Here is a 25,510-nt window from a genome sequence, read left to right as displayed (position 1 = left end):
CTAAATGACATTTGTTGTTTGTAAATTGAGCGGTACTGAAAGATAAATTAAATTTTAACTTCATTTCAGTAAGAACTCCGTCAAAAAAATCCATTTATCTTAGAAATAAAAGATAATTGGAGCATGAATTTCTTGGTTCTGAATATTTCTACTGTCGAAAGGAATTTAATTTGACTTACTTCATAATATAACATACACAGTATTAAATAAAATTTCTAACAGTCAGTTTGCTCAAAAATTAACAATTTTAGATTTCGTGCTTACTAGATTAGTTAATATTCCTATAATTTAAAACTTAAAATAATTTTAACATATAACAAAATATCATTAAACAAATTTAAATTATAAATGGTAAATAAATAATGCAGAAATTATACGATAAAGATAATTAGATCGTATATTCCACCAATGACAGTGTAAACAAGTGGAGTTAAATAATATTTTTTAAATAATCATACTTCAAACCTAGTAATAAAAAAATTGCAAATACATAAATAATAATGTAAAGGTTAAGGATTTGAGGATTAATATACAATATACTTTACTAATAATATACAATATGAATAATAATTATATATTATCAAAATTATACGAACACCGATACCGATTATAGTGATTATTAACAGTTTCTGTAAACTGTAATCATCTGTAAAATGTATGCGCAAAATTATAAATAATAAAAGACCATGTTTCAAACAAATCGGGGGTCCATAAAATAATTTGTATTGATTGTAATTATTTTTATATAGGTTATATTTCTTAACTTTCAGTATAAGTTGTATCCTGATGAAGAAAAAATAAAACATTTCAAATCTGTTGATTAAATAGTACATTACATTAATTTAAGTTTATTCGTTTCAATTAGTTAAATAAATGAGTGTGAGACACTCTGGAAATCCCAGAATCGCTCTAATGAAATGTCACCATTCTGAAACGATTGCCATTCGATTCACAACGTTGCGCATTGCTTGAAATGGCCACCTCCCTACACTGGGTTCGCCCACTCCTCCTACCCTCCCATTCATCTACAGAAATGGCAGTCTTGTATTTACAAAGGTAAAAAGCAACAGTACCTACCAAAGTGTGTAGTGTCCGTAAGCTCAGGAAAGCACCATTGGCAATATGAATCAAATACAAACACAATCTAAAAATAATTGAATAAATTCTATTGCAACAAAAAAAAAACACCCCAAGGGCGAAATTTATGAATGCTGAGTGAATATTGGTATATTAATGCCGCTATATCTAATAGAATTATCAGTCAGTCAAATCAAGAAACTGGTTAAATGGAGGCAAATTGAAATATAGGCTCAGAGGAGAACAGTTATCGGCGTAGCATCTCCGGTATTGTCTTCAGACATGCCTTTGTCGCATTGAATTCACGGGCCAATTTCCCGCTATATCTACAGACAGGGCTGAGCGGGAGATTTCCCTCCAACGATTTAGGGAAATGTTTTGATAACATCGCTCGAAACGATAAATTTTAGATAGAGGCAAATTTGACGAAGAAATTTGTAGCGACAGACGTTTATTGATTGCAAAACATAATAAATTGAGTTTAGGTGCGCGAGTTTTGGAAGTTTATGACGAAGCTCTAAATTTATTATCCACGAAATCTATTACGTTTAGTGCCCCGACGATTTACGCTTATATCCATTTTTCTTCGCTGTTCGAAAACTGTTTTTATATTTTAGAATGTTTCAACAAACAAAGTACATTTTACCGTTCGGTGGCTGAGTTGTCCCACACAGGCGTGGTGTGTTCAATTCCTCTGCTAATTCCTACATCACAACACAAGCAACACTTTCCGCTTACTGTAGTAGGTAGGTAGTAGGATATTTTCAAATTATGTCAGGTTATTCCTAACCCGGAATTGTTTCTTTAAAAAAAAATTGCCTAAATTATGAACGGTATTTCTCTTAAACTGGATTTACGTCTTTAGAATCTATGTTTGTATTAAGATATCAGAAAGGGATGCTTAGATGGTTTGGTAAGGAGAATATATGACGCAAATGAAAATGGTAGCAGATGTCGGGGACATCCGAGGAATACATGGCACGATCAAGTAAATCAGATTTTTGAGTTTGGCCATGTCAACAGTCAGCATAGAAGAGTACGTAACCCTGCGGCGAAACGGCGTAATGGTTAGTTAGTTAGTTTAGTGAATGGAATAATAAGTGAAATGAACCCTTCAACGGTAACTATTGTTGCGGACTATAATAAAATTATAATATTGGAACATACGAATGTCTGTTCGTATCCTAAACAAATTTCAAAGGCGCTGGTTAAAGGACTTGGTAATACAAATAAACTATAGGTTATTATCCGAAGTGTACCTACCTAGGATTTAATACAAATAAACTATAGGTTATTATCCGAAGTGTACCTACCTAGGATTTAATACAAAGAAAGTCACAGCTACAAGTCGTCAGTATCACCACCATCTTTAGAAAAGTTGGTTAATTTCATTCTCGGTATCATCGGTGATACTGCACTATGGTCTGTGTCACCAACATACAAACTTCGAAGTGCATGTTTCCAAAACCGATAAATCTAGCTATTGAAACTTTCCGACGACATTCGGAATAACAAAATTTACTGCATCTTCTCTACAATCTCTGCGCCACTAAAACCGGTAAATGATATATCTACCCATAAATAAAAGCTTAACGCGTTTTAAAGACTCCCATAGAAAGTTTTCAATTTATGACACAGAAAATATTGCAGTATCCGTGTAGTACTATAAAAATCGATTCACACCTTTGACGTCAGCATAAAGTGAACGCCAACGCAAGTGATCAATTATTTTTATTGATACGTAACGTAAAACAGTGATTTTTTATAACACATCCGATAATATTTTGATGGTATTTCTCAGTTTGTATTTGAGGCGTCGGTTTTGTCTGTCGGCGGTGGGTTTGCTTCTTTTGAGGTTGATTGAATTTCCGCATATTATACAATGTGTTTTAATTTTTTTTTTAAAACAATATAAAAATTCATTTTCCACCCGTTTTTCAGCTGTCCAATTCCTACCGATTTCCTATGTTTTTTGTTGAAAAAAAAACATCAAAAATGTCGCCGGAGACCAAAATCCCATTTCCATATTTTATTAATATCTTATAATTACTGGTTAAAGTAATGTACGTCCCTTAACACCCTCTATAGTTTGAGTTTTTCGTAGTCGAATTGTCGAGTGTTTGCAAATCGGACTTCGTGGAATTACATTCCACCGGGATTCGGTTCCAACATGCTTGCTTTGATAATTTAATAAGAATCTCTTCAAATTATTGGTGATTAGGTTAAAAACGGGATTGCAGGCCCTTTACGAACGACTTTCCCCGATAAACTCCGATAAATTCCGGTTCCCGATAAACTTTTAGTAAAATACGAAAATATTATCACTATGTCGGAACATGTGTTTATAAAAATCCTAATGACGGTTATGGAATTCGAATGGAGTCCATGGCTACAAAATGTCGCAGATTCTCCGGAGGCATCTGAGAAGAATCTAAATGATGTCTAGCAAACTTCTACCTATGTTATCTTCACCCTCCGAGGAAGCCGGAGTGGGCAAGTACGAATAGTGAAATGAATTTCAATATAATAATTCATTACTTAAAAACTGAACTATCGGCTACGATCCGGAAAGTCTAACGTTATTTACTTAATGGTACAACTAGGCTTTATATGACAATAAATTACCAAGAAAAAAACAACGCCGAAGCGCGAATATTCAGGGTACGGAGTTTTATTAAATAGTTTTAACTACAAAAGAGAATGTATCATCCAACATCGCAGAAAAAACTACCAGTTTAGTAAAGATTCATTTTAGATATGGTATTTAATTTACTGCTTAAAAATATTGTTTTTTTTGAAGTGAAACTTCTTTACGCGCGTCATGCAATTTCGAGGACCGGAGTAAAACCGACTCATGACCGAAACGAAAATGCGGGTACCCCCACCACCGATTAAAGTTCATTTGATCTAGTCAAAGTTTTGAAGTAACATATAAATGCTTCTTAGCTCATCCCGACAACTGGCGTTGGTGGTGTAATGGTCAGCATAGCTGCCTTCCAAGCAGTTGATCCGAGTTCGATTCTCGGCCATCGCACATTATTTTTTTGTTTTTAACGCCTTTTTCATTAAATATCTTATTTTTTAGTAGGTCAGAACATTTTTTAAAAGAAAATAATATTGCAAAATAATAAAAACACTTATCTCACTGTGATAAAACATTACTCCGCTAGAGCGCGCTTTGCGTTATTGTGTTGGATTAAAATTATTATCTAATCCGTATATTATGATAATTGTATTACATTTATTTAATTAATTTATTTATTTTGATAATATGTAATAATTTACAGAAAAAAAAATTAAAACTATCTCCCTCTGATAAAATATCCGTTCGCTAGAGCGCACTACGCGATCTTGTGTGGGATTCTATTTCTGTACATTGTACATTATTTTTAAAAATATATTATATTTTGGGTGTGATGTAGGTAACATTATAAAACATAACAAGCTCTCATATTTTCAGAACCTACATAATATAATCAATTTATGCGGCTTTGCTTACAGTTGGTGCTCAGCGTGGTTGGCTTTCAATCAGTTAAGCGAGGTTCGATTCTCGGCTGTGGCATTTTTGAAGTGAAACCTTGTTGAGGTGGGGGAGCCGCTCACGAACGTTCTCTCTCTTCTCTTCTTTCCTCTCTCTCAGACACCAGCGAACTGCGCCACGCCAAGCATCAGCTGAAACTAGAAGTTTCACTTCTGTCTTGCGTAGGCTTGACACACCCACTTTTTTTAATTTTACATCGTAAATGAATCAAATATTAATTAATAATCAGATTGAACCAAAAACCATTTTTTGCATTATATAATATCGTAAGAATAACTCTTTAATTTCATTTACACGGCGTTAGCCGGTTTATGTGCGGCCGGGAGTGCTGTGTTTGTATTTTGATAATAATCTGTTGTCATATAGTAAACATAAAAATTGCGAGTTATTTTCTAAATAATTCCCTAGATTCTGAATACCATTATAAAACGTAGGTTTTTCCAGAGTTAGGTATTTTTTAACTAAAATTTTGAATAGAATATTTATTTCCCTAGACAAATCCAATAGACAGATACAATAAAACAGAATAAAGAATGAAGTACAAAAAAAAATTTTTTACTTCGTTATAGTCATCCACTCTAGACAGTGGAAGAGTACAACCTACGACTATGCAGTAAGTTCTTGGTGTATTGGAACTTCGTTTTTTCTCTATTTAAATAGTCAACCGCTCTAGACAGTGGAAGGGTTCCACCTACGATTATGCATTAAGTTCTTGGTGTATTGGAACTTTGTTTTTTCTTTATTTAAAATTTTAATAACAGTTATAGTTCTATGAAGTTATCGCTCATTTTCTGTAGCCAAAGCGTTCGTCCTTCCTGGGCTTCAAAGTCAAAGTGACTACAGAACAGTATCATGTAATGAGACCAATTAAACATCTCAAGTTCAGTATTAATCGTGTATCCTGTTCATAGCTAAATAAATTTCATTACTTTGTCGTTGGTGAGAAGATTCTGTTCCCATAAGGTATCCAAAGATAATGGCAGAATGGAGAATGTAATAAATTCAAGAAACCCACTCCCCGGTGAAATCTGATTACTTCCCAACATTTATCTTATTTTACAATTTGCGAAAGAACAAACATCACCAAATGGGGTGTGAAGCGGGGACAATCCATTATTATAAATATAACTTTTGTTATTTTTTACTAATCTGTTATTTTTAGTTACTACCCATCATTCATCGCCGGATGTGAAACCATTGAAAAATATTAATCACTGAACGATGGGAAAGGCGACCGAATCTTTTTCTATTAATATGTTGTTCCACTACAAAAATATTATGACAGATTTTGCACAAAACACGTAACATTAAAGCTAACGTTTTAAATTCCGAAATAAAATAATTGAATTATTTATTTATAAAAGACAGATGCCGTGCAGATTCTATTTTTATGTTCATGAAGAAATCCAAAATGAAGGAGGAGGAAACATAAAAGCTAGGAAGTCATTCCACTGCCGAGCTGTGCGAATACGAAAAATGATGAGACCACGTGTCCAATGATAAGGCTAGTTCTTCGGAGAACCTTCATATATAATAATATGTATATTAGTTAGTGTTGAACTTTGAGTTATTCTTTATTTAATATTCTGCATAAACACCTTAAAAGACAAGTCGTTTTTCTTTAATTTTGGAAAATAATGACGGCGATTCACAGAAAAATGTTCGATTGTGAACTTAAATAATATCTAGCAGTTACGAAACTCCGCAAGATATCAAACAAAGTGTAAGAACAACACAACGAAAATAACATTGGAAAAATACGGACGATATATTTCTTATAACCAGTCAAAAAAGAGGAATGATAAAATATCTTTGCACGATACGTACATTGTGTAGTTAGGAGCATATCCGTTTGCCTATAAAACCGAAATCGTAAGGAAAGAATTCAACCCAATAAACAACTTTGGAAAAATGACTATAATACCGTAAATTGGGAGCGCTAGATATTCTGGGAATTCGCTGAACGGTTTTCGAAGACGCGGGGTTGTCAACCTCTGGCTATGACATGGTAATAATTTGCAATTACTGTCATACGATTTATATAGGTTTGAATGATTTAATTAGGCGGATTCGATGGTTTGGATGAATTCGATTTTCCTATTATTGAAATTACAATAAACCACAAAACCTCGGCGAAATTAATCAAGCCCCATTTAGTTGAACCGTTTTCGAATAACGTTACGTTACTCCTTAAAGACTTGGGATTCAATTATTTTTTATGAGATATTTAAGATACTTGTAAATCTATCTTCCTAGAATCGATTGAAATCGGTCGGATCATGTTTGTATTAAATTAATAAAATTGACAATATGTTTGTGAAATTTTTAAATTTTGATTAAAAGCAGCGTTGACGTAGAAATTACTGAAAAAAACTAAAATAGAATTCATGACGCTAAAGCTCGGTTTCTCGCCAAAACAGATTTTTGTTCAACAATAAGAAAAATATTTAAAACAATTTTACAATAAAATTAACACAGTTTCATTGACTGCGTATTTGGTTGTTTTCATATTATTTCTTATTTTTTAAATAAAAATCAAAATGCAGCAAAGAATTTTTCCGGATATTTTTAGTTTATATCTATCTTTTGTATGGAAGAGAAGTAAGACTATACTTATTATCTTATAAATACTATTAAGTTGTAAGCGTATTGTATTATTTACAAAAATGTACGCTCTATAGGTACGACTAATACCTTTCTATAAATAAATAAAAATTATGTGTATATATTTAGTACAATTTCATTTACAATATTTTCAATGTTGAAAAATAATTGAACTTTCTTTCAAAACACATCGGTTATTATGGCAAATAAAACGAAACAATTATTTGTTTATTCCGAGTTAAGTCTTCTCGTATATCCGTCATAACCGTGAATAATCTATGTTTCAATTAGCGAGCACGAAGCACAAACTGAAATAGGTAAGCCGACTAATAAGTGAAATAGTATAATAACCCTCCAGAATCGTTGCTAATATAATGATGGGAAATGTAAATGGTAATTGTTGAGGCTGGTTTAACTAAATTTTAGGTAGGGCAATGTCAGGTAAGGTTAATGGATGTTAGACAATGTTAAGGGGTTAGTTCTGTTATGGTTATGTTAGCTGGATTAGGTCGGCTTAGGTTAAGTTACGCTATCTCAGGTTTGGTTATATTTTAGGATAAGTAATGTTGTGATCAAATAAGGATCGGTATTTCAACTTGGATTGCTTCTTAAGCTCGGCTTGGGAGATATTTACTTTCGTCAAATTGGCGACTGATAACATTCCTGAAGTTTACCCACATAAATATTGACCATAAGCAATGTTGGGATAAGATAGGTAATTTTAGGTTCCGCTAGGTTGGGTAACGTTGGGTTAAAGTAAGCACTATGTACAGTAAGGTGGCCGGATAAATCATCACAATGATAATTCATCACATCTTTAAAAAGATATAAAAAGTCATGGAAAGTTATGAAACTAAAACTTTATTAACTGGGTTAAGTAGGTTAGGTTAGGTTAGGTTTAAATATTTTTATCGTTTCTAATGACTTTATATCACTTTTTAAAAGTGTATTAAATTGTCACTGTGTTAAGTTATCATGGAACCGTACAGTAAATATGGGGAGCTGATATTGCGTTATGAAGGTTTTTAATTTTTAAAGTCATATTATAATGAATTTTCACAATGTGTTTTCTGTTTCGAAATTTGAAATAATGTTCCGTTAAAAGTATCGTTATAAGTAGCTTGGGTTAGATAAGGTTAGGTTAGAATAGGTAAATGTTGGAAAAGGTAATGTTAGGATAGGAAATGAAAGGTTTCCCTTTGATAGGTAAGGTTAGTTAATATATTATGTAGCAGTAGATGTTGTAGTAGCAGTCGATATGACGTACGTTGTTGAACAAGTCCAAATCCACAATTGGTACTAACCAAAGATGTGCAAAATGGGTACCCAAAACCATTTGAAATGCAAAATGGAAATGGGTCAAAACTTTTCCATTTGAAAATGCAAAATGCAAAATGGTTTTTAGAAAAGCATTTCAAATGCAAAATGCAAAACACCTATTTTCAAAATGCGTTGAAAATGCAAAATGGTTTCTCAGGTCAAACAATTAAAATAATTATATAATTTTTAAACAATTTTGTCATTTAATAATGGACATCAATGTAGAACAAACATATTACATGATGGTAAATCCAAAAACACCACGACTACAGATTATGAAACCACAAAAAATTTGCGCGGGACTAATTTTGCCAACGTAAAAACATAGAAACTGCTATCTAACATTTAATATTACAGCGTCATGGCCATGTTCAGTATTTAAATCAGTATTTTTTGTAATGGTATCACTCAATTGCCAGGGCTCCTACCAGGGAGCAACTTGACAAATGTAAATTATCTCTCATAGCGAGGTTGAGGACCGACTGATATTTGGGGCTTATGAAAAAAATATGAGTGGAGAAAGTAGGAAGAATGTTGCAAAAAAGCATTTAAAATGGAAAATGCATTGAGAAAAGCATTTAAAATGCAATATGCAAAATGGTTTTTAGAAAAGCATTTAAAATGCAAAATGGAAAATACCCATTTTGCATTTCCATTTGAAATGGATTTATTTGAAATAAAGCACATCTCTGGTACTAACATTATCGGCGTTGCGAGCAAAGCTGAAGAAATATCTTCGAATAACCAAATGTTGTCGGAAAACTGTAAAAAATGCGAGGAAAATGCCGATGAACGTTTATCACACACCCCTCCTCTGAAAGTAATTTAAAACCATATTTATTCATTCGGCTGACTAGATCTGATTTGTGAGTGTCCCCCAACCACCAATAAAAAATAATATCCGCTCCCACTCCTCATAGCACCGTCAGCCATATTGGTCGCAGAGCGAGACGAAAAAATATAAATGTTCCGCCCGGTATCTTCGCCTCCCCTTCGGAGAAAAGTCCTTTTATTTTATGTTTAATTCCGGAACACAGGAGGCGAAAATATCCGTTCTTCAAACTTGAGCAATAAGATCACTGATGTATTTATTAAATAAATCTTAAATTAAGATATACGTTAATACGTCATAGGGTGAGGGGCGGTAGATGGACGGAAGGGTCAGAGTATCCTTTGCGAGAATGGAAGCTTCCGGATTATTACGATACAGAGCCAACTGATAGGTGTAGGTAGTTTAATGGTTCACCAGTGCCTACGCACCCCGTCAGTACATCAGTAGACGCTCCTCCGCTGCAGTGAGACCACTTGTGCATGTTGCGCTGCACCTCTCCGAATTACCTTTACCCATGGGGTTCATTGGTACCATTATTAATCAAGTAACTACAACATTTGGTGTTTTACGTCAGTTGAATAGATATATAGAATACTATAAAAAGTAATCGACGAAGTGGAAGAAAAAAACACGATATCGCTTACTTATTTAGCAAATGATAAGTTAAAAATTGTTGAGAGATAAATAATGAATTGCGATAAAATGATAAGATACAATTCGTTCGTAAACAAACATGTAAGTTTAATGGTGTTTTCAAATCTTGTAATATCGAATGAGAATCACTTGTGAGATCTTTGTAATGAAATTGTATCCTTTTTTCAGATTCCACGTAAATAATAACAATACAACATGAAGGTTGTAAAACCAATTTTATTAATTTTTATTGTTTTTTTTCTCCGCTGCAATGCGTCTTACAATGGAGAGTTAAGAAATGTGACGAGGTCTGAGGATGCGGAAATATTGCATTGGATGCAGCTGTGAATGACAATGAGTTTGGGTTACGAGTTCAAAAAATGTAAACAAGTATTGACCTGCATCGGCTCGGTGTCCTTCCGGCTCCGGAAGAAGGAGGAGGGAGTGTCGATGGTATGCTGCCGAGACAAGGCTGGCTTTGGAGTGGAACTCATCTGTCTGAACCATGGCAGGGATATTTTCCGCCGCGAGTGTTTCTGATTATCCATTGATTCGAAGGAATCGTCCGACATGGTCGTCGCTACTGAAGTAACGCGACGACAGATCGAGAGCTTCGACAAGTCGAACGTGGTGGCGACTTGTTTGGACCGGCACTCAAAAAAGTAAACGAAATCGGTTGAAAAAAAACGCGATAACAACACAAAAACCAAAACAATCCGAACGTCAAACTGGATTGCCGAAAAAAATATGCGAAATGTTGCGGTAGAACCACACTATTGGGGTGTCGAGTGGATAGTGAGTCAATTCGGACGCGACGAGTGAGGCTCGCTCACAAAAGCAAACACTCGACACACGTGGGTCACGGTGTGAGCTATCACCGGCTGATAAGGTTAGCGCTGAGACGGGCGGGTAAGATGTGGCTAGGCGGGCTAGCGGGCGGAGAGTGAGTGCGGCGGCGTGCTTCCCGCCGCTTATATCCAAGGCCGCGCCTGCGCCCGCCGCCCCCGTCCTCACCCTGCCGTCTGTCACCAGACACCGGCCACCATCTCCTGGAGGAACCCGTCCATCCATCCCTACATGCAGCATCCATCCATCACGCCTAACTAACAAACATCTGTCCCCCCACGTTGCTTTACATTCTAGAATAGCGTGTACTAAAATAAATATTCCAATTCAATAAAGGCAACAATAATAAAAAACAACATACATTTGTGGAAATGCAAAATATATTCCTAGTAGCCTATAGCGAAGCACTACGAAGTAATGCAAAATCGTGTGTTTTTAGTATGAAAAGTAGAACATAAATATTTTGGATGCTTCTATTAAATACTGCGAGTAGAACACATCTTGTGTCATTGGTCGTTGAAATAATTGAGTATGTATAAACCCAGAAAAACATATATAAATTTTCATATTTACGAATCCCTTTGGGATTATGGTTTAATTGTTTAATGTGTAATTTTATTGCATTGATTGTAGTATGTGACTAGTTTGTGTTCTGAGAATTTTTGAGATTTAAGATAGTCAATAGGATGTAGTGTGTTTTGTCGGCGTTTAGAGAAAGAAGAATTAATCAAACCGGAATTTGAGAATTAAAAATGTTATTAAACGTTTTAATTTACTTCCCTCGAATGAGGAAAACGTGACAAAATTTATATTCGAACGCCTTGAGAAAAAGTGATTTCATAAAACGCTTCCAAATTACTATTGCAATAAAGAGTACTTTGACCATTCAATTTGATATCATTGAACACCAACTGCACACCAACTGTCACTGAACGATTTCAGAACAGCAAGTAAAATTAAAACTGCAACATTGCACTGCAGTGAGTTAGTGGAATTGGCATTGACCCAGGCAGCTATCGACGGGGACTAGCAAGGTATAGCTGTGTAACTAGTAACTATGGTTTTAAACAGTGAACAGCCACAATAGGCAGCTGGGATCACATCTGTTTAATATTTTAGACGAAAAAGATGATTTTTTTTGGAAGACATTCTAAAAAAAATTATCGTATTTTTGAAACTAAAGAGATTTTTTGAAATTTCAACCAGCGAAAATGCACCTTTTTTTTAAACCCAAAACACCAGATATATATTTTTTGTGGATGCAAAAGAATCATTTAAAAAATATATATTACAGGGAGCAGACTCTGTGTTATTTATCATTGTTTTAATATGGATTCCTACCATAGGGTCAGATCGTAAAAATAACTAAAGAAATTGTATAGTTTCTATGTGCAAAAATAAATAACAAAATAAAAAGATTTTTCGTTGTGCAGTGAAAAAAAGCTATCAGAAATGCAAGACGTCAAAGTGAATGTAGGTATATCTTTCTATCTCACTGCTACATTTTTTTAATCTGCGTGGAACTGCTAAAAATATAAACAAGAAAATCAGAGTTTATGCAGTGATGTCACGAGCTAAAACAAGAAGAATATATTTATTTTATTATTAAAAAAATCTATGTTTGTATCATGTATTTTACGTAATTATAAATTGCATGCAAGTGGACTACTGCAAATAGGGAGACGTAGTGAGATGCGTCTGAGTAAGAAGGTCTAAAGAAAACGGTTACTTTTAATTACCTCGTCTAATTTTGATTTGGACAATTTTGATCACAACACAAGAGTCAGTTTTGTTGAACATTTTGAATTATTTAGATAGTTGGATACAAGTGTTATCGCGGTCGCGTTCGTTGAATCAACTTACAATTAAGTATCGCCATACGTATGTATATAAATAAATATTTTTAGAACATGCTCATCAACGTGAGAAATGTAATATAATTCACTCACTCTAGATTTCAATGTGTTATACCTACTAATAAAAACCACAAACGTATAGAAAACATTTGATATTTTGTGAAATTAAGAATGGTGCATTGCGGAGTGAGAAGGCAATGGCAGTGACATGTCGATATAATGATAACCGATTAATAAATAATATAGAACTAACTAAATTTATTTTGCAAACTATGAAATACATCTTTAAAAACAAAAATAAATTCGAAATAAATGAAAACAGAATCAACATTAGAAATAATAATGTATTTTATACTCCCCAAACGAACACAAAACAAATGCAAACACACTGCAGTTTCATTGGACCTCATACTTTCAATCTTTTACCGAAAAATATTCAAGTGATAACTAAACTTCCTCAATATTTAAAAGAATTAAAATTATGGCTTTTCGACACAGCAGTTGAAACTTTTTTTAATTTAATTTGTATCAATTTATGTTTCTCATAAAATATTCACCATATATTACATATATTACAATAAACCCTTATAACTTCACTATACACTATTATAAACACTTTTTATACAAAACGCTTATACAAAATGTAATCTTGTTTTTATTTTATATGCCCACAATTTGTTTATTTCTAGGTACAATAAAATAATAACTTAAATATATTAGCCACGCACAGGCTGCGCCTTAGTGGGTTCCCATTATTCTTATTGATTTATATAATATTGTATGTAATTAATGTAAAAATTGGGAAAGATAAAGGAATTAAAAAAAAAAAAAAAAAAAAAAAAAAAAAACCATCACGCCCTTTTCCCGCAGGGGTAGAGAGGATAGACCGCCAAAGAACTCGGTCTTGGCAAACACTTATACATTTTTTTTAAACTAATATATGGAACTATAGATAATCCTCTTATAATGAAAGAGGTTAACTTATATGTGCCTGAGAAGTATACTCGTGGGAGATCCCGTGCACTTCTGTGTACTGCGAAAGCGAGGATTTCTGCATCAGAACTCCCCAATCAATAGAGCGACTCAACTGCTTAACGATTCTGCATTGACCTTCGACATTATATTCACTTACGACAGTTCAGCAACTATATTTGACGTACGTCATAAAATAGTAAAATTGCCTAGATGACCTTTTATACTTACATATACCTCAAATTTGTAATCTTCGTTTTCTTCGCGCTACCTTATGAAATTGTTAAGATTACTTACTTTTAACTAACTAACTAACTTATCATTACGCCGTTTCAAACAACTCGGTCTTGGCTTCCACATTCATACATTGTCTCGTACGGTGACCGGATAACTCATCAAAATGAATAATCAACACGCTTATGAAAAGTGTTATAAAGTTATGAAGTTGTAGGATACATATGTAATTAATTAACCTAGTTTTTGTTTTATCACTTTAAATGACTTTATATCACTTTTAAAGGTGTGTTGAATTATCATATTGAGGAGTTATCATGGAACCGTCTCGTACATACTCTTCTATTATTCTGACTCTTGACATGGCCCGACTCAAGTATCTGATTCACTTGGTCGTGCCATGTCTTCCTCGGGCGTCCCCAACTTCTGCTACCATTCACATTTGCATCATATATATACTCCTTTCTTCGCTCATTCTCTCTACATGCCCACACCATATAAGCGTCCCTTTCTTGATCTTACTCATTAAGCTTAAATCAACATTGCACTCTTTGCGGATCTCCACATTTCTCACACGATCGTACATGGTTTTACCACACATGCGCCTCAGGGATCTCATTTCCACAGCATTCAGTCTACTTTCATCCTTTCTCTGCCAGTTCCATGCCTCACTTCCATTCATCAAGGTAGGTACAAGCACTCCATTGTGGACTGCTAGCTTCGCTTCTTTGGACATTTTTTGTTAGCGCCAACTGCGTTCAGTCTTCCATTAATGGAGTTATATGCATTTACCCTTCTTTCAATATCTCTGTCAGCCTACTTACTTTTAAAAGATTTAAAATACTTTACATCAATATTATCTCACTACATCATTAAGTTTGTAACATAATTACAAATTGATGAAGTCTGCAATTAACTTGTCGAGATGAATTACAACAAATAAGGACTGGCGAATCGTAATATGTGTAACAATATTATCAGACGTCTACGTATTCGAGTCTGTGATGGGGCCATTTAGAATATTGCGTCTTATTACTGACATGTCAATATCTAAAGTCATGCACAGTACACCTCTCAGAATATTGATTACTAAGGTGCGGTCACACAGAGCGATTAAAACGATGCTACCTTGCCGCAGCGTCTTGCATAGTCTTATCGCCACTTGTTCTAGCAGCTGGGAGATAGTCACACGAAGCTTACACGCTGAATATGCGTGTTTAGTAGCAAGTTAAAGGTCCTAATTTCGTAAAATACATGAAACAAATCAAAAAATACACAACCAGCGAAAATCGCTTTGAAACGTAGCGGCGAAGACCGGTAAAAGGGCAACGTGATCGCCAAATCGCGAGTTTAAAAAAATAAAAATAAATTATAGAAAACAGTGTGCAATATAGCTGTGAATGAGGAATACTTGGAGCAGGTGGATGAGTTTGTGTATTTAGGAAGTATGTTTACGAGAGATGGGAAGGCTGACAGAGATATTGAAAGAAGGGTAAATGCAGGTAACTCCATTAATGGAGGACTGAACGCCGTTGGCGCTAACAAAAAATGTCATGTAGAGTGAATGAGCGAAGAAAGGTGTGTAAGGAGAATATTCGATGCAAATGTGAATGGTAGCAGAAGTCGGGCATGGCACGACCAAGTGAATTAGATACTTGAGTCGGGCCATGTCAAGAGTCAGAACAATAGAAGAGTATGTATGAGACGATGTATGAATGTGAATGAGGAAAGGAGTGTGTGCCAAGATCGAGTTGTTTGGCGGTCCGTTCTCTCTGCCTACCCCTGCGGGGAAACGGCGTGATGGTTAGTTAGTTAGAAATAAACATTTTGTATTATGGAACTGCGGATTTTTTAGGTTGTCCTGCTTTTCGCTTCTAAATCAAGGTTTTTCATGTGGTAAAAATCTGTGCATTGACAATTTTGATTGAATTTACTTGGTGAAAGCAACTAAACTAATGCCAGTCGTTTTAGTTTCGTATGTATGTATATAAGTATGCTTATGTAAATATGGGTCACTAATTGACTTGGTTTGTATATATTTGCGGAGAAGGCCTAACCACAACATTAAACTGATCAGCATCGGAACATCATCAGATATGGTTAAGTCTTTAAAGTAAACAAGTATTAGCTTCGACGGGTAAATCTTGGTTCCTTGAGTTGACAGCGCTAAGACACAATGCTATTATGTTTAGTAAAAAGGTCCGCGGCAGTTAAAAAAAATCACTTCGGTCAGAATTTTAGTTAAATTTTAATTTTAAAGTTAAAAGTAAAGGTTAAGATTTAAATGTGTTCACTACGAAATACGTAAATTAGAATGTTACGAGTCCTAGTGCGTGGCATGACAGAACTGTACGGCGTTGAATCCATTCGACTTACTGCTTTTAAAGCAATACATTAATACAACTATTTGCACAAGAAAAATCTTTCTGACTTAATTAAGACATCAATTTCACACTATCACGTTGGTTGACACTCGAGGGGCAGATTACAATTCAAAAGAAACTCATATTTCCCTAGAGCAATATCTTCCGCATTCCGAAAGAGCTAAACTACGTCTAATTTGAGTGGACTTCGTTTCTAGAACTATACTAGGCAAAATATAAAGGCAGAAAAACTGTAACGGTAAAACCTGGATAAGTTTGATATAACCCATTTCCGATAAATAACTTGTACCTACCTATAAAAATAATATTTCCAGTGTCCTTGGACATAATATCATAAATCTGTGGCTTTGCTTCTGTGTCCTGATATAACCCAGGTTATGACAACAGTGATTTTACTGAGCATATGAAGGGTGAATCTAACCTGGATGCTAAAAATTATGTTCCATAGTATTACGAAATAAACCTGTTTGGTCATATAAATTAAACATACCTATTAATTTTAAGTCACTAGTTATAAAATGTAAGTTTCAGTAGTCGGTTACTAACTATAAGTCTTAGTTGTAAGCCACTACTTATAGGAGGGGTGGGGAACCTGCGGCCCGCAAGGCTTTTTAATTAATTTGATCTAATACAATTTTTAACTAATATTAAGTTACTAATTTTCCACTCCCAGTTAGGGATGTCATAGTTTCACAGTGCTCCGAGATTGTTGATGAATTGGGACTGACGTGTGGTATTCGCAAATTTTTTCAAATATTTTTTTTACATCTTGGAATTTAGATAATCTATAGATACAAATTAAAAATCACATATTTTTGTTTGACTATTCCTAAAACTTTGCTCCTTCGCGGCTTAAAACGGCCCTGTTCATGAACTCGAGCAACGCCATGTACAAAAATATTTCTTGTTTATTCTGACTACTTCCTTGTAAGTGTAAGTTCTAGTAAATTAATCTGCCCCAACCCTAGCTTGGAACCTGGCGAAACCTCTTAAGCCATTCTCGTGTTTGAAGGTTAGTTATAAAATTCTAGTTGCGGACGATGTGCTGCAAAAATCAGAAGAAACCATTTTTGTGTTATGGGTGTGGTTTTAAACAAAGCTCGGACCCGAACAAAGATTAAATATTTAGTTAAAAGCAGTGTCTTCCGAATGATGTGTTAAAATTACAGTTGCCTTTCCCTCCCCAGCAAAATCTTGGTGCGGCCCACGGGTGGTACTACAAACATCACAGTGGCCCCCGACGGCGAAAAGGTTCTCCATCCCTGACTATAGGATAGTTATGGGATAAATAAGGTGAAGTGCGCCCTTGATGTGATTTTCCGATCATTATAAAACTAAAATAACCAACTTTGTTTACACCACTATTTTTAATAAAAATGTCAACATGTTTCAATACCAAAAGTTTCTTCAACGCAATACAAAGTGTTGTGAAAATTAAGATAATATTATATTCGAATAGACAAATAAGTACAAGCACATAAAAATATTACAATAAGCGAGGATCAATTGATTATTATTATTAAATTATAAATATTACGTTAAATAAATACGTTCATAATTATTGTGTGATATTGGAATTCTTGAAGAAATTATTATTTAAGGTCGCAGGTCGGTGCAACTAGCGATGAGTCCGAATTAGCGCTTAGGGAACTTAGGGAACTAAGTTAGGGAACTAAGGCAAAACTTAGCGACATAATCAGTGACCAAGGAGTCGTGGTGGGCGATGGTTTTTAGTCCGCTACGGAGATTTGCAGTCACTGAGGGAGCGGCAGCTAACTGACGTCCAACAATAATGGATATTAACTTAATAGAGGGGTGAGGATGCACTTAGGCGATATAACGTACTTTCAAGCGTTCTCAAACTTCCAAACAGAGATAGAAAGTTAACCCTTTAGGCGCGATACGGCGCATGCCGGTATTTTTCCTCCATGAAAGGGCCATAGAGGAACAAAACCGGTACGGTTTTCTACCGGTACAAAACTGTCACCGCATAAGGAACATATTATGTCCCTGTCACGTGTCATGGAACATCAGTTTTTTTTGCACATATTTGTCCAAACATAACATAAATTGGGAGGCGGGTTTGCGTATCGCCGACTCGGGAACCAATTATTAGATAACCATCATCTCTGCTATAGGTCACCCCAGGTGGTTCACTACGTTTGGTGATTTAGCAGGGGTGCCCGGGTTCATCGGGTGAAGTGTGTTCAGGATGCGCTTGCCCACCAGCTGCGTGGCGTGCCACATCGGGAGAGGCTGATATGGGGAGACCATTTGATCTCTCCAACTGGTGTCTCGATCCATCGCCTTGCGCCGCAGTTGAATATATTCATATCACTCCTGGACACACTGATCCCTATATGCCCAACCAATCCTCAGACCTTTTACCTTGCTAAAACTTCCTCTCTTTCCTTTCCTTTTAAAAGACCCACACGCAGCATCCCAAAAGATGAAATAGGCCCTGAGAGAAATTATCTTTCTCGGGGTTTCCTTTGTGTAATAATGTAATTTTTAGCAACCTAATAACGTAAATAAAATAACGCTAAATTAAAGATAACGTTAAAAAAGCTAAACTAAAAAAAAAAAAAACAGATCCCTGAGGGAATGTAAACTAAATATGGGGAACATATGTATATTATGTTGATAAATACCCAAACTTTCAATACAACATGTTGCAACAGCTATATACGTGTATTACTTGCATCACTTGCATCACTTGCAGTGTATCCAAGGATAGGGCTCTACAAAGGGGAATAAGTGGAAAACTTATGTCCAAACATTATCATATACATAATATCCAATACAAATGGTTGGATAATTACTTAAAATGTACAAATGTCAATAAATTACGCACACGCGACCTTTAGCACTTAGTCAGAAGTAAACACAGTCATTTCCGCATCCTTGCGGTCTACAATAATTATTATAATGAACCACTATTTATAAATATAGCTTCCGAGTGATAACGCTGGCACCAACTGAACCCACTCGTGATTGCTATTGGTAACTGGCACTGTGTAACAGCGTGAAATGTTTCAGAACTGCGCTAATTCGTCAACAAGGCACTAATATAATCGTGACATAAATCAGAAGGGTTTTTTGTGCTAAAACTATAATTAGGTTCTCAATGATAGTTATTACACACAATTTTCATGAATTGGCATTGTAAGAATGGCAACAAGAATATATTTTTTTTTTTAAATTATAACAGGAATTTTCACAAACTATGAATACCGTTAAAAATGTGTGGGAGATTTAAAGTTAATTTTTCTGATTATGAATATCATAAAATAAGTAATTTTTATTCATAATTACTGATTTCAGATACGATCTAGACCGCACATCCCAGAACGGTTCCAACTGGCTACAACATCATTATGACATGTCACTGGCTGGTAAGACGGCTGCCACGAACGTCGCCCAACCCCCGCCAAATACTCAAATTAAGAAAAATTATGATGATGTTGGTAGTTCTTAGTCGTAGAATGATACAGTTAAATATATCCGTGATTAGATCGGATTAGCTAAGTGGACAGTGGTAGAGCAAAGTCCCAGCAGGGCTGAGGAGCTGGGTTCAATTTTTAGATGCGACCTGCTATTTTTCTGTTCCAAATAAAAACACTTTCGTTACTTATATTTTTTATTTAAAAAAAAAACAGTGAAATTATCCCATAATATTAAATAAATCTTTCTTGAATAGGCTCCCACGTTCATGTTTACTTAAACGAAAGATCGTTGAATAAAATTACTATCTCGTCAGAAAAATTATTAACTTTTCCTCTCGTTCCTAGGATACGGATATCATTAATGTATATTAGAAATAATATCGGTATTAGTAAGCTTCCTTGCGGTACTCCATGGTTGATTTGGAGAGGTTTGTTTTATTTCTCTTGTTAATTTGAAAGCTCCGTGTACCCATCATCATGTAGCTTTTTAGTAATGTAGTTGTGAAAACAGGATTTTGAGATATATTGTTTCAAAAGCTTTATATTTGCTCTGACAACGGCGAAATGACTCTTGAACAGATATTTTTGGGTAATTGTAAAAAGCATTCACTTTGTGGCTCATCATAATTTACAATAAAAACACATAAATTTGTTTTTGACCACTATAGTTTTATTTTCACTCTACCGGTTTCGGAAGAACCCTTCCTTCGTCAGGAGAATATTCAAAACGAGTGAAAATAAAACTATAGTGGTCAAAAACAAATTTATGTGTTTTTATTGTAGATTTTTTTGGATCTAAAATATGTGATAAACCTATTCAGATAGTAATATGGGTGCGCCTGAACCAATATATTTTCTTCTTCAATAATTGCAAATTAATTTTGTAGCGTCATTTTAATTTAAATAAAATAAATAACTTTCTTTACACCACGATTTAATCAAAATAATCGACATGTTTCAAAACCAATAGTTTCTTCGTGAGGATAAACGTGTAATGGACAGACGGAGAAGTATAAAAACACGTCGATTATTTTATGTGTGTATACAAAGTTATTTATTCTATTTAAATTAATAAATATATTATTTACTTAGGTAATAAAAATACACATTTTTAAACCATATTGTAGTGAGTGGGTGTGGCACTACAGACGAATTAGAAAGAAGGAGGGAAATCAAAAAAATCAGGAATAACTGGTTTATACCTTCTCCGTTTTCTTAAACTCATTCTCTAACAGAAAATACGACGGTAATTCCGTTACACGAGGAGTATTTTTTAAATTCCTAAAATGAAAAGATTTCTAAGCAATGATATGTTTCCGGCAAACAATTTCATTTGGAAGACTCTATATAAATATAATACACATACATGATCGAACAAGCAACGGGGATAAATCCAAGGATGTAAATAACTACAAATAATGTGGGTGTAAGAAAGATAAAGGAGAAATAACGTTTTTCCACGTTGGGATTACCACGCGGTATCTAAGAATAGAACATGTCCTCATTTTTCCATCGAAAAATATGATATCATTTACCCACCTTCAAATGTATTTTATTTTTAATTCACACATCAAAACAACAAATAACAACGTCGTATAATTTTCAGAATATTACTATTTTTGCAAAAAAAAAATATGGTGAAAGCATATTTTTTTCTAATATTCGAGATCAAGAATTTTGTGAAATATACAAATTGGTATTGAAGTAGGTTTTTTGTGTTTGTAAAAAAAGGTTATGGGTTAGGTTTCAAAAAGATTATTAAGTTATTTTATCAACAATCTTCACACAATAATCATCAATTAATATACATTGCTGAAGGAGCATTAAGTACCATTTTGTATAATTAAAAAATTGATTTCTATACGTGGTTTTTCATCAAAGAAAAGAAAAAAAACTTTAAACAAAATTCACAAAAAAAAAAATTTCGCATAATTCTTTTGCCACGGTGTGTAAATTTTTAATGTGGTTTTGTATAGATATGAAATAGATTTATACCTCTAAATTTCTATGTTTGAAAATGTCCTACTTCACGGAATTAATTCCTCAATTCACGGAACGTAAAAGAGCTTCTGTTTTAATAAAGTTTTATTGACTGCACTTCAAGCTGTACAATTAAGCTATTCAACGGAAAACGTAATAAAACACGAGTGATTTCTCCACAGTGATATTCATAGATAAAGGCGTTCACTGGAGAGATGAAACCATATCATTGAAAACCAATTATAGAAGACCTTTCTTATGTTTTCAGGGCTATGATTTCCAATAAGCGACCATTGTCACCCATATTAATAAGGATAAGCTACCGGTGACACTTGCTAAATAAATTAGTCAAGTATTCATTTAATTAACCATTACAGTGTTTTCGAGGGTATTATCAGGGATAAACAGATTTTCCGATGTGGCATGTTACGAACGAGAAATAAATAATCGGCTTACCTTATAGTGAGAATAATATCCGGATGTTATATTTTTTCGAGGGAGTATAATTTCATTGATGACTTACCTGTAAAAAAATAAAAATATATATTTTAGAATACAATCAAAGTTGTAACTATTTTCAATTTTCGCCTAAATTTGTACATTTTATAATCATTTTTATACTTTCCATTCATTTACTGTTACGTTGTATTTATAAATTTCCATCATTAACAGATTACCATTTTGTATCACTGTAGAAATTCTGGGACTAATTACCATTTATCTTGACATTCATTGCACATATTAACGATATAACTAATAAAGCTTTAAATATGCTTGGCTTCCTTTGAATCATTTTAATTGATTTTAAGTCCTTATATTGTATGAGAACGGTCTAAATTTCGTTAGTTAAAAATAAATTGGAAAAGTTCATTATAACAATATAGGACGATTTCAGCACAAATTTCTTTAATCTATCAATTGGTGCAGACTTTATAGTTTCCGGTAGCGCACTATAATATTGCATTCCTTTGTATAGTAAACTATTTTGTGTATTGTGTTTGTTGTTTTTTGGTAGCCTAATTTCATTGCACGTTCTTGTGTTATGTGTGTGAATATCCTTGTTGTACATAATGTTGTTTGATTAGTATTTTGGTTGTAGGTTGTTTATTATTTTATGCATAAATATCATCGCGTTCAAAGGTCTACGTCTGGTTCATAGTTAGCCAATTTAGTTCCTTTAACATTATAGTTCTTTTTGAAAATCTATTTCGCGTGAGTATAATACTCTTCGTTCTATTTTAGAGAATTTACATTGTTGAGAACTTATTTTGTTCTCTATCATTACATAAGAAAAGAATCGTTGATCAGTAGTTGAAATTATTTATAATACCAATCAAATACTTAGGATTTCAACAATTTCTGAGCCGCGAAAACGGCGTCCATTAACTCCTAAAGTGAATAATTCGTCAGAAAAACAATTAAAATGTTATGTAAATATTTGGAGAGTCTAATCCCGAGGAAACGGCGAAATCTCGTTGCCCGGATACAAGCGGAAACTTTTTGATACTATAATCAATTAATAACCGAGAGTCTTAATTGGAAAACTTATTCGTTTTACTTCCATACTTTTAACAAGCCGCAAACTTAATTAGTAAACACCACTGGAATGCTCAAATGTTAGTGGCTTCGACATCATTCGCCGAAACTGTTTCATTCACAGTAATCTGCTTCTATTTTTTGAAGCTTCTGAAATATATGATAGAATAATTAGATGGACCATTTTTGTTGGTAGGTTCCCATTTGAGTTAAGAGCAGAATCTATGGATTTCGGCAGGGAACGCAACTAGGCAGAAAATGCTTGCAGCCAGAGTCGTACTGAACTGAAAACATCATCATTCGACTAGCTCTCGCAGTATGTGATCATTAGCTTATTTATTTTGTTATTAGATCGTTAATTGTAGCCTAAGAAATGTAGATAAAATACGTAATTAAAGTATTCACGGTTAACTTTGCCAGTCAGTTCAATCTTATTTATTTTATTTATTTATTGGATGATTTATATAGCGCCGCTTTTGTGAGATATCACCTCAGGGGCGCTTTACAGTTAATGCAGATTTTACAAAAAAAATATAAATATTACAAATTGAAATTGAAATTAAATAAAATTAAGTACAGAAACAGGTGACACGAAGATGGAGAATCTGCTGCAAGAATCCTATGTGGTGAGGAAACTGGACCAGCTGCTGTAGCAAGAAAGTGCACCGCGTCCACCAACAGTGCCAGCACGAGGTTCGTCATCCGTCCAGGTATGTGTCTGCTGCTAATAGAGCGCTGACACAATGTCCTCTCATGGATTCCAGACCTTGGCAGCACCACTGTGACATTCGACGAAGGTAGAGGATGGAGACTCTGCAGCAAGAATCCTAAGTGGTGAGGAAACTGGACCAGCTGCTGCAGCGAAAGAGTGCACCGTGCCCACCAACAGTGCCAGCACGAGGTTCGTCATCCGTCCAGGTATGTGTCTGCTGCTAATAGAGCGCTGACACAATATCCTCACATAGATAACAAACCTTGGCCGCACAGCTGTGACGTTCGGCAAGTCCATCTCCTTGTACACTTGTTCCTGGTGATTATGTTAGTGGTGCATTGTCATAATAAATTACACTGGGCACTTGTTAGGGCTTCCAAGAATTCCATTGAAAACATCTGGCGTACCTACAGTTACCGATTCTCGTCCCAAGTTCAACTTCATCGAATTAAGAATATTTTTTAGCACAATTTTCGATTATTCATTTTTAACACACTGCACTCTAATCACATTACTATAAAGTTCTGATTACTAATTGGTAAGTTAATTTAAAATGTTGATTGACTGATTTTTAAAATAATTTCAAAGGGATGTTGCCTCGTTTCCCTTGAAAATACTAAAAAAAACACAAAGCGGTTGGAAGTGGCATGACGCGTCCAGCTACCACAAAGGGCGCTAACAACCACAATCGGTATTATTGTGTTAATTTTGGGGATACAAAGAAACAAATGGATTTAACCTGTTAATTATTAGGAAACCAAATTCGTTCTCAAACATCATATGAATTTGGTTTCCTAATATTTAAAGGGTCAACAAAACATTGACTAAAAATATTCTAAACATTACACGAAATGGCGTATGATGTGTTTAGTAACCAGCTATGTAAAGCTACGTAATTACCAACATTTTTCATTCCTATCTCCTTTCCCTCCCACTCCCTTCAGCCTCACAACGAACCTCGATAATCGTCGACGTCATAGTCCAACTGGCTTCGGACAGATGGCATTATTGTGCGATGTTCATAGCTTTTGCTACAAAGGCTTTACATTGAGTTTTCTACGAACACCCATACCAAAAATTGTGAAATTGTACCACATATTAGAAGACGAAGAAGAATCTACAACAATTTTGGAAATATTATGAGGAGCGATAATAATCCCACATGGAGAAAAATGTGTATTACTGAGAATAATTTAAAATTTAAAATTATTCGTTATCCAATTAAAAACGAGTGCAGGTTGTTTCCTGGAAAACTTTTAGTACATTCTTAATACAACGGAACACGTGTACATGCACCTGCACTATGCCTTGGTAATAAACAGGATTTTAAGGTACGTACATAACTAACTTTAACCAGTAATTCCTGACGTCATTTGGAGTAAAAAATATATTTTTTAAACATAAAACACAGAAAATACTTTTTTTAAATATAGAAAGGAATTGGACAGTTTAGATCGATATAAGAGGTTGGGCGGTGACTCGGCTGAGTGACCAGGGAACATGTGGAAGAATTAAAAAAAAAATTTGCAAAATATGT

General features: G+C 34.4%; 1 protein-coding gene and 1 non-coding gene across 2 annotated transcripts in view; one reads left to right on the top strand and one right to left on the bottom strand.

Annotated features, from left to right (window-relative positions):
- Positions 1–25,510, bottom strand: part of trio (trio Rho guanine nucleotide exchange factor) — a 684,295-nt gene that overhangs the window by 275,024 nt on the left and 383,761 nt on the right. The gene's annotated exons all lie outside the window — the stretch shown is intronic.
- On the top strand, positions 4,040–4,111 carry TRNAG-UCC (transfer RNA glycine (anticodon UCC)). The gene has a single exon. It is a non-coding gene; the product is annotated as a tRNA-Gly (tRNA).

Source organism: Hesperophylax consimilis, chromosome 23, assembly GCF_061612785.1.
Source record: "Hesperophylax consimilis isolate HC1 chromosome 23, BYU_Hcon_1.0, whole genome shotgun sequence".
NCBI classification, from domain to species: domain Eukaryota; kingdom Metazoa; phylum Arthropoda; class Insecta; order Trichoptera; family Limnephilidae; genus Hesperophylax; species Hesperophylax consimilis.
The sequence above is the reverse complement of the archived record's forward strand: the minus strand, read 5'-3'. Positions and strand labels throughout refer to the sequence as shown.